The following is a 15,000-nucleotide window of genomic DNA, read 5'->3' as shown; positions in this document are numbered from 1 at the left end:
AATCTACAGCTTCTCTTCCAGTTTTCGGATTTTTACCATGTCAACTCACATTTCAATTCCTTTTGACGGATTGATTGTTGCGATTTCTTCTAATGAGTTAAGGGCATAATAGATTCACTGATTGATATAATAATTAAGTGATTGATTTCGTGCTACGAAACAGATACTGCCAAGAATTGTATAAGTCAACTGAAATAGAGGAATTTATTATAAGATGGTCAACATCATAAATTTTGGAATATAACTTTTTGTCATTTATTCTCTATGTTGCTCTGTAATTACATTGAGCTTCTTAAATAAGGATTGATATATAATAAGAAAATACATTTCTACAGATATATATATAACTTTATGCATATAGATTATGCTATAATCGAAACCGAAACCAAAACTTATAAAGAATTCTTGATAAAATTATTTTCAAAAAGTATAGATTACTGGACTGCCATCAGCTATAATCGAAACCGAAACCAAAATTTAAGAAGACTTCTTAGTAAAATTATTTATTACAAGAGATGGAAGTCCATAACAATTAAATGACTCGGATATAAGCGTGACACAGAAAATAACACACACGCTGCCGTATTTTGATGATGATGATGATGATGTTTTTTTTACAAATTCATTTGAAAGATATTTGTAACGTGTCTTTATTTTTCAAAATAGCAGAAAATTACGTTCTCTTAAAAACAAATAGAAAAGAAACATTACCTTCAATCCCATTAAAAATCAGTTAGGTTACCGCGGTCAAAACTATTTCTGTACTAATGAGATAAATCGCTGTCCATCTCTTCTTGCAGAGTGAGACACTCTATCGGCCTTTAATGTGGAGAAAATACGTAAACCATCTTCGATTCAAAACGTCTAAATGCAGCCAATTAGAAAATTGCCCCAAAACAAATCAATTTCTTTTTCTTCATTTTTTTTTTTTTTTATTGCCTGAAAAAAATATTTTCTTTCATTTGTTTTTCTTGTATTCTTCAAAATGGATACAATATACACTTTTACGCGATTGGAAATAAAAGCCAACATGGTGGTATTATAAAGAAAGAAAGGCTTATTGCAATGGAGGACGCAGCAATAAATAGACATATGTTAATACAGCGCAATGGAGCAATGAATGCGGTGCTCACTATATATAGTTCTCTGTATTTGTGTGGAAAGTATTACATAGAAAACAGGGTCTGCAGAACACTATATTCTATTACAACACTTGTTAAAGTCTTCAAGTGACAAGACTCTCGCTTGTGTATGAATTCTGTTAGTAGTTTGATAAAATAGACAATCTCAAAAATATAAAATCTATAAATAATAGTCAAGAAGATTGAAAAACCAAAAAACGAAAAAAAAAAAAAAACAGTGATTTACTGAATAAATATGTCATATGGCATAATCGCGTTGACACACCGGTTCTCGTCAGATCACCGAAGTTAAGCAACGTTGAGCCTGGTTAGTACCAGATGGGTGACCATTTAGGAATTCTAGGCGCTGTATATGCTCTCCGCTTATCTCGGTGTTTGTTTCTGGTCGTCTTGTACATACACTTCAGTTGTCACTGGTATTTAACAATGTCGACTCAGGAGAGGTATGGTTGGAGATTGCGCATTTCCTGCCACACAAATTTCACGCGCAGGCACCCCTTCATGGGTGTCCATAGACCGTCAAAGACTGAAAGAGCCTGTTGTATGTTAAGTAAATTAGAAACGCATATAGTGGCGGAATTGCATCTTTTAAAATAAACCCCATCATGGAAGATTACAAAACCAGATATATATATGATATGCATATATATGTATATATGAAATGTATATGTTAATGCAATACAATTGCAAGAGTCAGCACTTGGACAAATTGTTCCACAAATATCTAATCCATTTCTATTAAGTCACAAAGTTCCCGAATAATATTTACACACAGTTACAACATTATTTCCACACTTGCATTTCTCTAAATTATTAACATAACTAGCGGGGGTACCCGGCGTTGCCCGGTTGTTTGGACGTGTGGGCGTAAGGGGGCGGGCTTTAAGTAAATTATAAGCGAAGAAATAACCCTGTTTAAATGTCAAAATAAAAATAAAAACGATGTTAAACTTCTGTAAAAAAAAATCGGCAAAACCAAAACCAACCCCCCCATCTCCCCCAAAAACGAACAAACGTAAAACTTTATTAAAAAAAAGAAATTGGAAAAACCGAAAGGATGAATCAGGGGAAAAGATGATGGGCGTGTTGTGAAAAACGAAAACAAAAATAAAAACACAGCGCAAAGTGAAAAGCGAATAAAAATTGCATAAATAACCCTTCGATTCGCTTAAATTCAATGGGGCGTTTCATCAAGTCCATTCCAGTTTTTAAATCAACTACAAAACGAAATAGAGCGAAATAAAAAAAAAAATGGCATAAATAAACCCCCGATACCCTTAAATCCAATGGTGTGTTTCACCCAGTAGAAAATATAGAACGAAAAAGAATGTTAAAATGCCATTCCATTTTTTTAAGCAACTACCAATCCAAACCGGTATTTCTTCGTACTGTCTCTTGTGAATGGATCTGCAATAGTGTAAGTGGAAGCGGGGGTGGGAGGAATTTCTAAGAGAGACAAGATTTTACAACTTCCATTGATTCTAACCGATTTTGGCCGTGAACTCTCACCAGAAAAATTATAGGAATTCTTGATTATCGAGGAAGTGTAGAGGTAATAGGCCTATAACACCTGAGAAAATGTGATGCGGTTTGTGCATGTTCCATTTGCATGAAATGTCTTGATTTTCAATCCTATTAAGGTCAACATCAAAGGGGAAAAATGAGTTCATTTTATATATAGAGAGATAAAGTAAATCTGATGATATTTTCACCTAATACCCATGTACATAAAACAATAACTGATATCATTAATTTGGTTCATACATCTCTTCAAAGTAACTTAATACTCTCGGAAACTATATATATATATATATATATATATATATATATATATACACTAGTTGATCTGCCCAGCGTTGCTAGGGAATGACTACTTTTCTTCTTTCCCCATCTGCCTCCTTTTTCAACTGTCTCTTTTTTTCTAGCAGTATATACTCAGAATTGCCCGTGCATCGTTACTTTAATTTTTGTCCCCTCTAACGTTTTTGTTTTTTTCCATAACGTTATCACATCTGATGTAATCATATATATATATATATATATATATATATATATATGTTAATTTTATTTTTATTTCGGACTATTAGTCTCATCTTTATTAGTTGTTGTTTGTTTGTTTTTATTGGTTCACAACGTTTCGGCCAATTTCCTCTGGCCTTCGTCAGGTGGTAACCGCGACGGATAGGAACTTCGAATCTCCTAACTGCATTCTCAGCCATCACTGCCATCCGTAGTTGTCGTCGTCTCACCACATTTTTGACCAATTACCTCTGGCACGCTTTGGGTGGGATTGAAACCGCTATCTTCAGACAATGTTCATCTGGAACCGTAGAGATTCAACGTCTCTATCAACTGCGCCACGGGCCCCGAAGGGCGATCAAGGTTGGATTCTTTGATCTTATAAATCCACATTTATTCATTATCTGATCTTCCATAGTCGGGTCCGTACCGATTGGTATATATATATATTATTCCTTAATTGGAATTTTTTATTTTGAGATGAGCATTTTTATGTTAATTTTATTTTTATTTCGGACTATTAGTCTCATCTTTATTAGTTGTTGTTTGTTTGTTTGTTTTTATTGGTTCACAACGTTTCGGCCAATTTCCTCTGGCCTTCGTCAGGTGGTAACCGCGACGGATAGGAACTTCGAATCTCCTAACTGCATTCTCAGCCATCACTGTCATCCGTAGTTGTCGTCGTCTCACCACATTTTTGACCAATTACCTCTGGCACGCTTTGGGTGGGATTGAAACCGCTATCTTCAGACAATGTTCATCTGGAACCGTAGAGATTCAACGTCTCTATCAACTGCGCCACGGGCCCCGAAGGGCGATCAAATAAAAAATTCCAATTAAGGAATAATATATATATATACCAATCGGTACGGACCCGACTATGGAAGATCAGATAATGAATAAATGTGGATTTATAAGATCAAAGAATCCAACCTTGATCGCCCTTCGGGGCCCGTGGCGCAGTTGATAGAGACGTTGAATCTCTACGGTTCCAGATGAACATTGTCTGAAGATAGCGGTTTCAATCCCACCCAAAGCGTGCCAGAGGTAATTGGTCAAAAATGTGGTGAGACGACGACAACTACGGATGGCAGTGATGGCTGAGAATGCAGTTAGGAGATTCGAAGTTCCTATCCGTCGCGGTTACCACCTGACGAAGGCCAGAGGAAATTGGCCGAAACGTTGTGAACCAATAAAAACAAACAAACAACAACTAATAAAGATGAGACTAATAGTCCGAAATAAAAATAAAATTAACATAAAAATGCTCATCTCAAAATAAAAAATTCCAATTAAGGAATAATATATATATATATATATATATATATATATATATATATATATATATATATTGTATATATATATATATATATATATATATATAATACATGACGTCATCTGCTATGTTGTATGTGGACAAACAAACAAACAGGAATACAGCTTTTGAACGCTACTGTATATATATATATATATATATATATATGCATATATATATATATATGAACTTATATTTCATATAAACATAGGTAAATATTTAAATATGCATAAATATATATGGACATATATACGTGTGTGTATGTCTCTCTCCCTTTATATATATGTATATATATATATGCGTGTGTGTGTGTGTAGTATATATATATATATATATATATATATATATATATATATACTACATATTGAAGGTCAGTTTATAGTGAAGCATTTTAAAGCGAAAAACTGGGGACATAAAGTTGACCTCTGTGAATAAACAAAAAGATCTGGCGTAAGTTTCGCCGAAATACATCGTGGCAGCTTTCCTGTCAGATTTTAAAGTTATTATATGCTGCAAGTGGGTGCCCCTACCAACACAAATGATGTTAGTTGCTCCATTTAGCCAACAGGGCAAGAAACTATAAAAAAAATAGTGTTTTATTACTAAGCATTTTTAGATGAATTCAACAAATGGTTTCATCTGTTAAATACATACATACATATATATATATATATATATATATATATATATATATATATATATATATATTTCTTCACCATATTCCCTCTGCTTCACTTTTTTGATATCAAGTAAGATCTTTTACTTACTTTTTGTTTCATCAAATACTTTTGCATGCAAAATCCGATCCCGCATTTTGCTAATTCCTACCCTCTGATGAGAAGGAAAGTATTTCTTCGAAACTCCGCGGATTAAGGACTATCCACTTATCTAGTGTTTCCTTTTCAGATTGAATATATTTTTAACTCATTTCAAAGTGTTTTTAACATGTTTTATTAACTGTTTGCTCGTATCTCCTATTTTATTAATTGTTAGCTCTATCTCCTATTTGGTTTTATCGAGCTTTTACATCTGGCTGCGATTAATTTATAAATATTAATTCTTTAATACTTATAATATACTTTAATTTTACCATCTTGGATCATTTTAGTAAATTTAATTGTAATTTTTATTATATATATATATATATATATATATATATATATTAATTTACTTGTCCATACATCCAGTATCCGGCCCTGTCCGTGGAGCATTAGAATACGCCGACTGCCCCCCTGCAGAGGGTAAAAGTCCCTCAATGGGGGTCCTGGATATGACCTTAAACTATATCCAGTGGTGAGGCCCCAGCTTGTGGGCTTTGGGGAGTGTGGAGCCACCCTTTAATTACCATTGCTCCCAGGTCCACTCTGACCCGGAGTGGTATTACCTGTTAGGGCCCCAACTATGGGTTAAATAGAAACCGACGTGAAAACAACAATTATATTCTATTAAAAAAAATTTTCTTAAATCTTTGGATTCGGCATTAAATAACCTCTACATTTTTAGATCAATTCATTAAGCTTTAAAAGGTTAAAAAAAGAATTTGATACAATTGTTTTAAAATTGTCTTTATTTATTTTATTTTATTTTCTATTTATTTTATTTATAAACTGTTTTAAAAAATGTTAACTACCGTGGAATTTCCATCGGTTCTGCTAGTTATTATTATTTCAACTGACATTTTGCATTCGACATCTGAAGCCATACGGACTATGGTTCCAATGTTACCTTTAAATTGAAGATATCTATCGATAAACAAACGAATGCATATTGTCAATTAATTTTTTTAAATTGCATAGGCTTTTGCAGAAATAATTGAGCACTCTGCTTATTTTTCTTTGAACATTAATTTACATTTTTATGTGTGTATGTGTGTGTGCGTTCGTGTGTGTGCGTGTGTGTGTGCACGCGCGTTGATTTAGGCATTAATCGTTCATTGAAACATATGGTCTAAAAAAACAGAAAGCAACTTCCGTCCGTTTTCGCTTTAATTGTGTTTGACGGTATAGAAATAAGAGTAGATTCATAAAAAGTAACGAACTGCATTATTTATCGCGTTCGTGACAGGGCTAAACAATATTTCCTGTTTTGAGGAAATCCGAGTCATCTAGTCGCGTGATAAAACTTGAACAAAATGAGCTGACGTTGTTTAAAACTCCACTGGCATAAGCGTTTTATTTAATCGCTAACGTATTTCTGTTAAAACTTCTACCACTAATTTATTTCCACCACCCCTGTTTTCACCCACCTATTCCCAAACGATTTTTTCTTCTCCACCCAGCCCATTCATCTCTTCGGACACACACACACACACACACACACACGTAAATATACAGTCTAAGCAATAACAGCAAGTGCAGGCTCTGTCACACAGAAGTAGATATTCTGAACTACCTGACATTCAACTGTAAGGTTTTGCTGGGGAGCAGATACTGTACGACGCGACATGATAGAGTGTGGAAATATCTCTACTGGACGACCTGTAAAAAGTTTAATATTGAATGCAGCAGCAAGTTATGGGAACATATACCAGAAAGAACGGTTGGAAATCATACATCATCCTTTATGACTATGCAATTTTGACAGTTATATACCTAGAAAATGGAGTTATAATACATAACATAGTGACATGGGACAAGAAGGAGAAAGAAGCAACCTTAATAGAAGTTAATATCCCAATGATGCTGGTTAAACAGAGCTGAGAGGGAAAAGATAACGAAATACCAAAGTTTTATGAATGACATGAAAAGAAACTGGAATCTTGGGAAGATTTCTATCATTCCAGTATTGTGCCCTTATTATATGTAATATGGTTAAGATTAAACTTAGAAAAGTAAAAGGACTAATCGTTAAAACTAGAAAAGAATAAAACAAGATATTCTAATAAAAATATAAATTTATAAATTAAAATATTTATGCATTAAGAATTTATATATTATGTTAAATTGAATTTTTAAAGAAATACTTTATGCTGTAATACTTTAAGTCATAAATTTATTATATATTTACTAGAATATCTTGTCTTTTGCTTTTCCAGTTTTAACAACTAGTTTTCTTTTTTTTCTAAGCTTAATCTTACCCATATTACTTTTCATGTTCGCATTTTTCTATGTAAACCACGCTTTTTCCAGGCTTTGCTTTGAAATAATGTTTTCTTTTTTTTATTTGTGTTCAATATCATATGTATTTTCAATCATCCATAAAATTATTATTAACTTATTAAATTGAAAAAATAAAAGAAATCAGTAGGGGTAAGACGTCGGGTTTTCTTTCACTTTCTTTTTCGACTTCGCGTCACGGGTTCGAATCTGCCGTCCTATTACCACTTTTTTTTGCTCATACCCCCAAACATCAGGGCAACGCCGGGTACTCAGGCTAGTCTATTATATAAATCTCACCTGTCTGTTTAAATGTATGTATGTATGTATGTATGTATGCCTAAAATTTTTCACGGAGGCGACGGATTTTCACGAGATCGGTATCGTTTTGAGCTTGACTCTTAAAAATATTGGCTAAAACCATTAATTCCTTCACCCTCAACTGGGCATTTTTTTACAAGTAGGGGTAACTTTTTTTTTCAATTAACTAGCCTTAATTTAAATCTTCGCCAATTGTAAATAAAAATACAAATAAGTACATAAGTACATAAAAACAACTGGACTCGTAAAAATGAATTTCAAAAACTACCTGGGAAATATATTCGATGAACAAGTGCAGGAGGTGTTCAAAGAATTGCACTTAAAAGACGGTCAGAATCTTTTTAAAAATTCTAGGTTTCAATATATAAGTTGCAGGTCAATGTTTGCATTTGGTAGGATGCTCATCCCCAGCCTGAACAAACTGATAAGAACCTTTTTTTTTTTAAATACGCAAACAGTTCGTAGAATCAATCGACATAAGAGAATGAAATCCTTGTTCTAAACGAATAGTTATTTTCCTTTACTTCAAATAGCTGAAATAAAAACGACTTTCTTGACTAAATCTGCATCACTTTAGAGTGAATGAATGAAGATTATTATCTAAATTTTATATATTATATATCTGAGGCAACGCCTATCATGAAAATATGAAGTGTGTGGCTGTTTGTTTTGTACTTTATTTAACATTTAGTCGGACATAAAAACATACACACAAACACAGAGATTACCTTTACCGCCCAAAACGATGTTGGTATCCTTGTGTTTCAGAAATATTTTTTTTGTGGGCATCGCTCCAAAATGCAAAGGGACTTAATGTTAGCAGCTAACAAAAACGAAAGATGATTATTTCATATTTACCTTCGTCTTGAAAAGGCTACGGCGGTAAGTAGAAACTATCAATTTTACACTCTCAAATGGAATTTTTTAAAGCGGGGATATAAAATCAAATCTATTAAATGTTAAAATCGACTAAATTAAATAATAAATTTGGAGTTAAATTGTTCTGCTTATTGAACAACAAAACAGCGAAGTTGGTAAGGTTAGAATTCATCAATATTGATATAATTCTTAATAAAAAAATTTTTTTTGCCAATTCGCACGGAAAAAGTTTATATATATGTGTGTGTGTGTGTGTGTGTGTGTGTGTGTGTGTGTGTGTGTGTGTGTGTGTGTGTGTGTGCGTGTGTGCAAGAACACTTTTAAGTGTGCGCAATTCAGGAACATTATCTTAAAGCATTTATGGCCATGTCTAACGCAGTAATTTTAAAAGTTCTGCTTTTCAAAATGGTTTCTGATTCTTTTTTTATCGTGTTTTACAGATAGCATTTGGAGACTCAATACAATAAAATATTCTATAATATAAATCTCATTTGTCTGTTTAAATGTATGTATGTATGTATGTATGCCTAAAACCTTCGAGAGAGACGACATATTTTAACAAGATTGCTATCATTTTAACGCTCGATCCTTTGGACGAAAACTATCGAGGAATTGGCTAACAACATTAATTCCTTCATCCTCAACTGGACACTTTTCTACAGGGAGGCGTCGCTTTTTTCGACGATGTTTTTAAAGTCATCTCCTCTTTTAGATTGTCTTGCTTTAATTCAAACCTACGTCACATCCGGTTTGGCAATGAAGGCAACAGCAAATACGTCACTTTTTTCACTTCTTTTCCTCCTTCGCGGTACAGGTTCGAGCCTGCCTGCCACCACTTTTTTTTTTTTGCTCAACACATCCCTGGAATCACCGGGGCAACGCCGCGCACCTAAGCTAGTCTAGAATATTAATCTCACCTGTCTGTTTTAATGTGTGTATGTATTTTGGTATGTATGCCTAAAAATTTCGACTTGGGCGACAGATTTTCAGGAGATTTGCACCATGTTGATGCTCGTAATCTCGAACAACAAATATCGAAAAATAGACAAGAAACATTAAATCCTTCACCCTTTACTGAGGAGTTTTCTACAAGAGGGGTCGATGTTTTGCGAGCCATTTTTTGCAAGTCATCGTATCGTTGGATTGACTTTACCTAATTTAAACGTTCCGAATTTCCGGTTGCGTCATGGAGTAGGGGTAAGACGTCGGGTTTTCTTTCACTTTCTTTTTCGACTTCGCGTCACGGGTTCGAATCTGCCGTCCTATTACCACTTTTTTTTGCTCATACTCCCAAACATCAGGGCACGCCGGGTACACAGGCTAGTCTATTATATAAATCTCACCTGTCTGTTTAAATGTATGTATGTATGTATGTATGCCTAACATTTTTCACAGAGGCGACGGATTTTCACGAGATCGGTATCGTTTTGAGCTTGACTCTTAAAAATATTGGCTAAAACCATTAATTCCTTCACCCTCAACTGGGCATTTTTTTACAAGTAGGGGTAACTTTTTTTTTCAATTAACTAGCCTTAATTTAAATCTTCACCAATTTCGGTTTGGCGATGGACGCAACGGCAAAGACATCACGTATGTTTTTCACGTTCTTTTCCTCCTTCGCGAAACGGGTTCGAGCCTGCCTGCCTACTACAACTTTTTTTTTTTTTTTTTTGCTTACCACACACCTCTAAACACCCAGGCAAAATCGGGAACTCAGTATGTACTAAATACTGAAGAAAGTATTTTAATGTGATAATCGGGCATTTGTCTTATGCGTTAAGAGTATTACATTTTTGAAAGTAAATATAAAGGATAAAATAAGAATATCCATGAATATACGCATGCATTTATAAACAGTCACAATTATAGAATGTTATATAAATATATTAGCATTAAAACATTAAAAATTATTAAAGCATATTTGGACTATTTCTCAGGTCTGTTAGCAACCACTTATTAATATTTGAACTTCTGAAATCGAAAGAAACTATCTGTGACCATTATAAATCAGTCTTATGTGTTAGGATTATCATATTTTTTTAATAAAATGTTAATAAAATAATAATATCCACTAATATATGTATGCATTTATATGCATTCACACTTATAGAATGATAAATAGATATGTTTCAATTAAATTAATTTATATCCGTATATATATATATATATATATATATATATATATATATATATATATATATATGCTAGCAGAAGTGCCCGTCGTTGACTGGGTTCGAAAACAGCCTACAGAAAATGAACTGTGATTGATGAAAGTATGATAGGTTATGAAAAGGAGGGGGTTGTAAAGAGATAGGTTGTGATACTCAAAAATTTTACGCTAAGCAAAATATGATGAAAGTAAAGATAATTTTCGCGAAAATATATTTTTTTATATCAACTTTGTTTCCATTCGTAGCCAAGAGTGACTAACAAAATGATGTTTCCTTACAAAGAGAAAATGTTATATATATAATAATATAAATATACAAGAAATAAATGTTACCATAGTCAATAAAAGTTATTTTATGGTAGAAAAATCATTGGTTTGTATTTTTAAGTAGTTTGTAAAAAAAAATTTTTTTTTGATTCACGAGCCGGTTTAAAAGAAAAATCAAAATGGAAACGACTTTGAAATGGAGAGCCCCGTTTTCAATTTGAAGGAGGGGCACCTGAGCATTCTGTGTTAACAATTTAAGAGAGTTCCATCAACGTAAAGAATATTTATAACCATATTTTAATGTTTTCTGTTATTTTGTGCTTGAGGAATATTCGATGATGGTATGTGTATTTATATAGTTATTGTCTCAAATTTCGTTTTAATTTCGGTTCACTGAAATTATTTCAAGTAACGAGCATTAAAAACTATTTCCAAACAAAAAAAACATGAACTGAACTTTTATTGACTATGGTAACATTTATTTCTTGTATATTTATTTTTCGGGTAGTCGTTTGTTGGATTTTCTGCTAAACACTCTTACTAAATGATATCGACGAAATATCGAAAAACAAAGATACAAAAGCAGTTTTGAAAAATAATGACGCTTTATTTACTTTAGTAAAATAATCCGAAACAGCAAAATCGGACATTAAAAAAGTCAACAGGTATGTACTTTAGATTTTTAAAGCAAAGAATCGATATAAATATGAATAAGTTGAAAATGCCGCCCTTTTCCAGCAGAACAGCTTCGTTTCAGTTTTACAGTATTGAACGGTGCAGTATTGCGCCGTCGAATTCAGGGTTATACTATTGTAATGTAAAAACACACACAAAGGGTTGTGATTAACTGAATTCCTTCTAGTACACTGACAAAAGAAAGTTTAAACAGATATATAAATAAGAATAAAAAGTTTTGTTAATTTTCTTAAAAAGACACGTAATTACGTGAGCAGGATTTTTTCCTTCCTTTTACACAATAACAAGTAACGTTCTTATTTCTTATTATCTATCTATTTATCTATTTTCGAAAGAGTGCCACGTGCAAGTGGAGAAGGAAAAAAACAAAGTTATGCAAAAGTTATGACGAGAATTCTCTAAAATTCCGACTTTTCTTTTTTGCTTTCACTTTAATAAGAACGTGAATTTATTAGGTTAACTTATTCGACACAATATGATTCAACTAAAAAAATAAATAAAAGATAACGTGAATTAAAATTAAAGTTAAGGTCTTATTGTGGACCCTCACCCCTTTTAAAAACCCTTGTTAAACTTTGTGACATATTTACATTCTATGGAGGTCAGGCGCGAACGAACACCCAATAATTTTATTATACCATATTTCTTCAAACTGAAACATAATTATCAAAGTATACTTACGCAAATAGATATGAAAAGTCTTTGTTAAAGTTTGGGCCATATTTCCATGGAGTAAAAGCGCGAACGGAGACCCCACAATTGTATTATACCATCAATATTAAAGTTGAAACATACTTATAAAATTATTCTTATGTATATCTATATAAAATACCATTGTAAACGTGTTTTCTTTTTCATTTTTTATTTCCCCACTTTAGGGGGGTGAAGCGGGAACGCAGACCCCGCAATTTTTATGAACCACTGTTAGGCCAGATCAAACATACCCATTCCTGTGTCTCAATACATCTATCATTATATGTAATCAGTTTTTAAAAAACTAATACATATAGTACCCTATTTGTGTCCACACACACACACACACACACACACAAACACACACAAACACACACACACACGTTCAGCTTTTTATATCTATATATATATATATATATATATATATATATATATATAATGGAAAACTATAAAGTTAACTGCAGCTTCTGTTCCAAATTTCGGATTATCACCATGTCGTATCACATTTAAATTCCTTTTGGTAGATTAATTGTTGCTTTTTACTAAATACTGAAAAAAAAATTGTTTTTTCATTAACAATTTCCCTCGTTCCTTAACTTTTGGACACCAGTAATTGAATTAAATGAATAAATATATAAATGAATATATATATATATATATATATATATATATATATATATATAAATATATATATATATATAAATGAATATATATATATATAAATGAATATATATATAAATGAATATATATATATAAATGAATATATATATAAATAAATATATATGTATATAAATGAATATATATACAAATGAATATACATATATAAAAATGAATATATATAAATGAATATATATAAATGAATATATATATATAAATGAATATATATATAAATGAATATATATAAACGAATATGTATATAAATGAATACATAAATGAATATATATATATAAACGAATATATATCAATGAATATATATGTATATATAAATGAATATATATATATAAATGAATATATATATAAATGAATATATATCAATGAATATATATATATAAATGAATATATATATAAATGAATATATATATATAAATGAATATATATATATATAAATGAATATATATAAATTAATGTATGTATATAAATGAATATATATATGTCTATGTAAATGAATATATAAATATATAAATAAATATATATATTAATGAATATATATATATAAAGTAATATATATATATATATTAGTGAATATATATATATATATTAATGAATATATATATATATATTAATGAATATATATATATATTAATGAATATATATATATAAATGAATATATAGATAAATAAATATATATATAAATGAATATATATATAAATGAATATATATATAAATGAATATATATATAAATGAATATATATATATATGAATAAATATATATATATATATAAATGAATATGTATATACATGAATATATATATTAATGAAAGTATATATATGAATGAATATATATCTATAAATGAATATATATATATATAAATGAATATATATATTATAATCAATATATATATATTAATGAATATATATAAATGAATATATATATATATATATTAATGAATATATATATTAATGAATATATATATAAATGAATATATATATATAAATGAATATATATATATTAATGAGTATATATATATGAATATATATATATATATGAATGAATATATATATATAAATGAATATATACATATATAAATGAATATATATATATATATATATTAATCATACATATAAAAGCGAAAATGTGGGTATGTTTGTTTGTGTGTATGTATGTTTGTGTGTCTGCTGAAAACTTTTGACAGACACAAAAAAATTCACAAACTTGGTCTTATATGAAAGCTCCTCCTTCCGGACGACAAATATAAAAAATTGGCCTAAAGTGACTGTTAGAAGTGCGTCAAGTAATCGATTTTTAGCAGGGGGGGAAGTGACATTTAATTGTTAAACATTACATATTTTTAAATCGATTTATAACTGCCCAAAAAAATACGGCCGCCAAGTCTTCTACATAAAGTATACACGCGGCCGTTTATCTTGGGTCAACTTGTATTTAAAACCCGCTGAGTCATGTCATGTGATCTTGGCGTCAGCAACCTCTAATTGCGGTCTTAATTTACAATTTAAAAATGTTGTTATCGGTAAAAAAAAAATTAATTAAAGCAAAACTATGAACTTCTACGCTATGGCAACGTTACCAAAGTTATTACCACATTCAAAATAGTTAGACTCGATAGTTAAACGAAAAATAATAAGCCAAACATGTGAAGTAAAAAAAAATACGCTTACAAAAACTATTAACGATCGAAGTTTTTTTTTAAACAAAAACAGCCAGACGAAATTTTCCAGTCTTTA

At 30.9% G+C, this 15,000-nt stretch overlaps 1 protein-coding gene and 1 pseudogene across 1 annotated transcript in view; one reads left to right on the top strand and one right to left on the bottom strand.

Moving 5' to 3' along the window:
- The window catches only part of LOC145296764 (acetylcholinesterase-like), a 261,334-nt gene that overhangs the window by 147,061 nt on the left and 99,273 nt on the right, over positions 1–15,000 (bottom strand). The window lies entirely within an intron of this gene.
- Positions 1,381–1,497, top strand: LOC145297409 (5S ribosomal RNA; annotated as a pseudogene).

The sequence above is a fragment of the Euprymna scolopes genome, chromosome 17 (assembly GCF_053919585.1).
Source record: "Euprymna scolopes isolate OS-2025 chromosome 17, ASM5391958v1, whole genome shotgun sequence".
Taxonomy (NCBI): Eukaryota; Metazoa; Mollusca; class Cephalopoda; order Sepiida; family Sepiolidae; genus Euprymna; species Euprymna scolopes.
The sequence above is the reverse complement of the archived record's forward strand: the minus strand, read 5'-3'. Positions and strand labels throughout refer to the sequence as shown.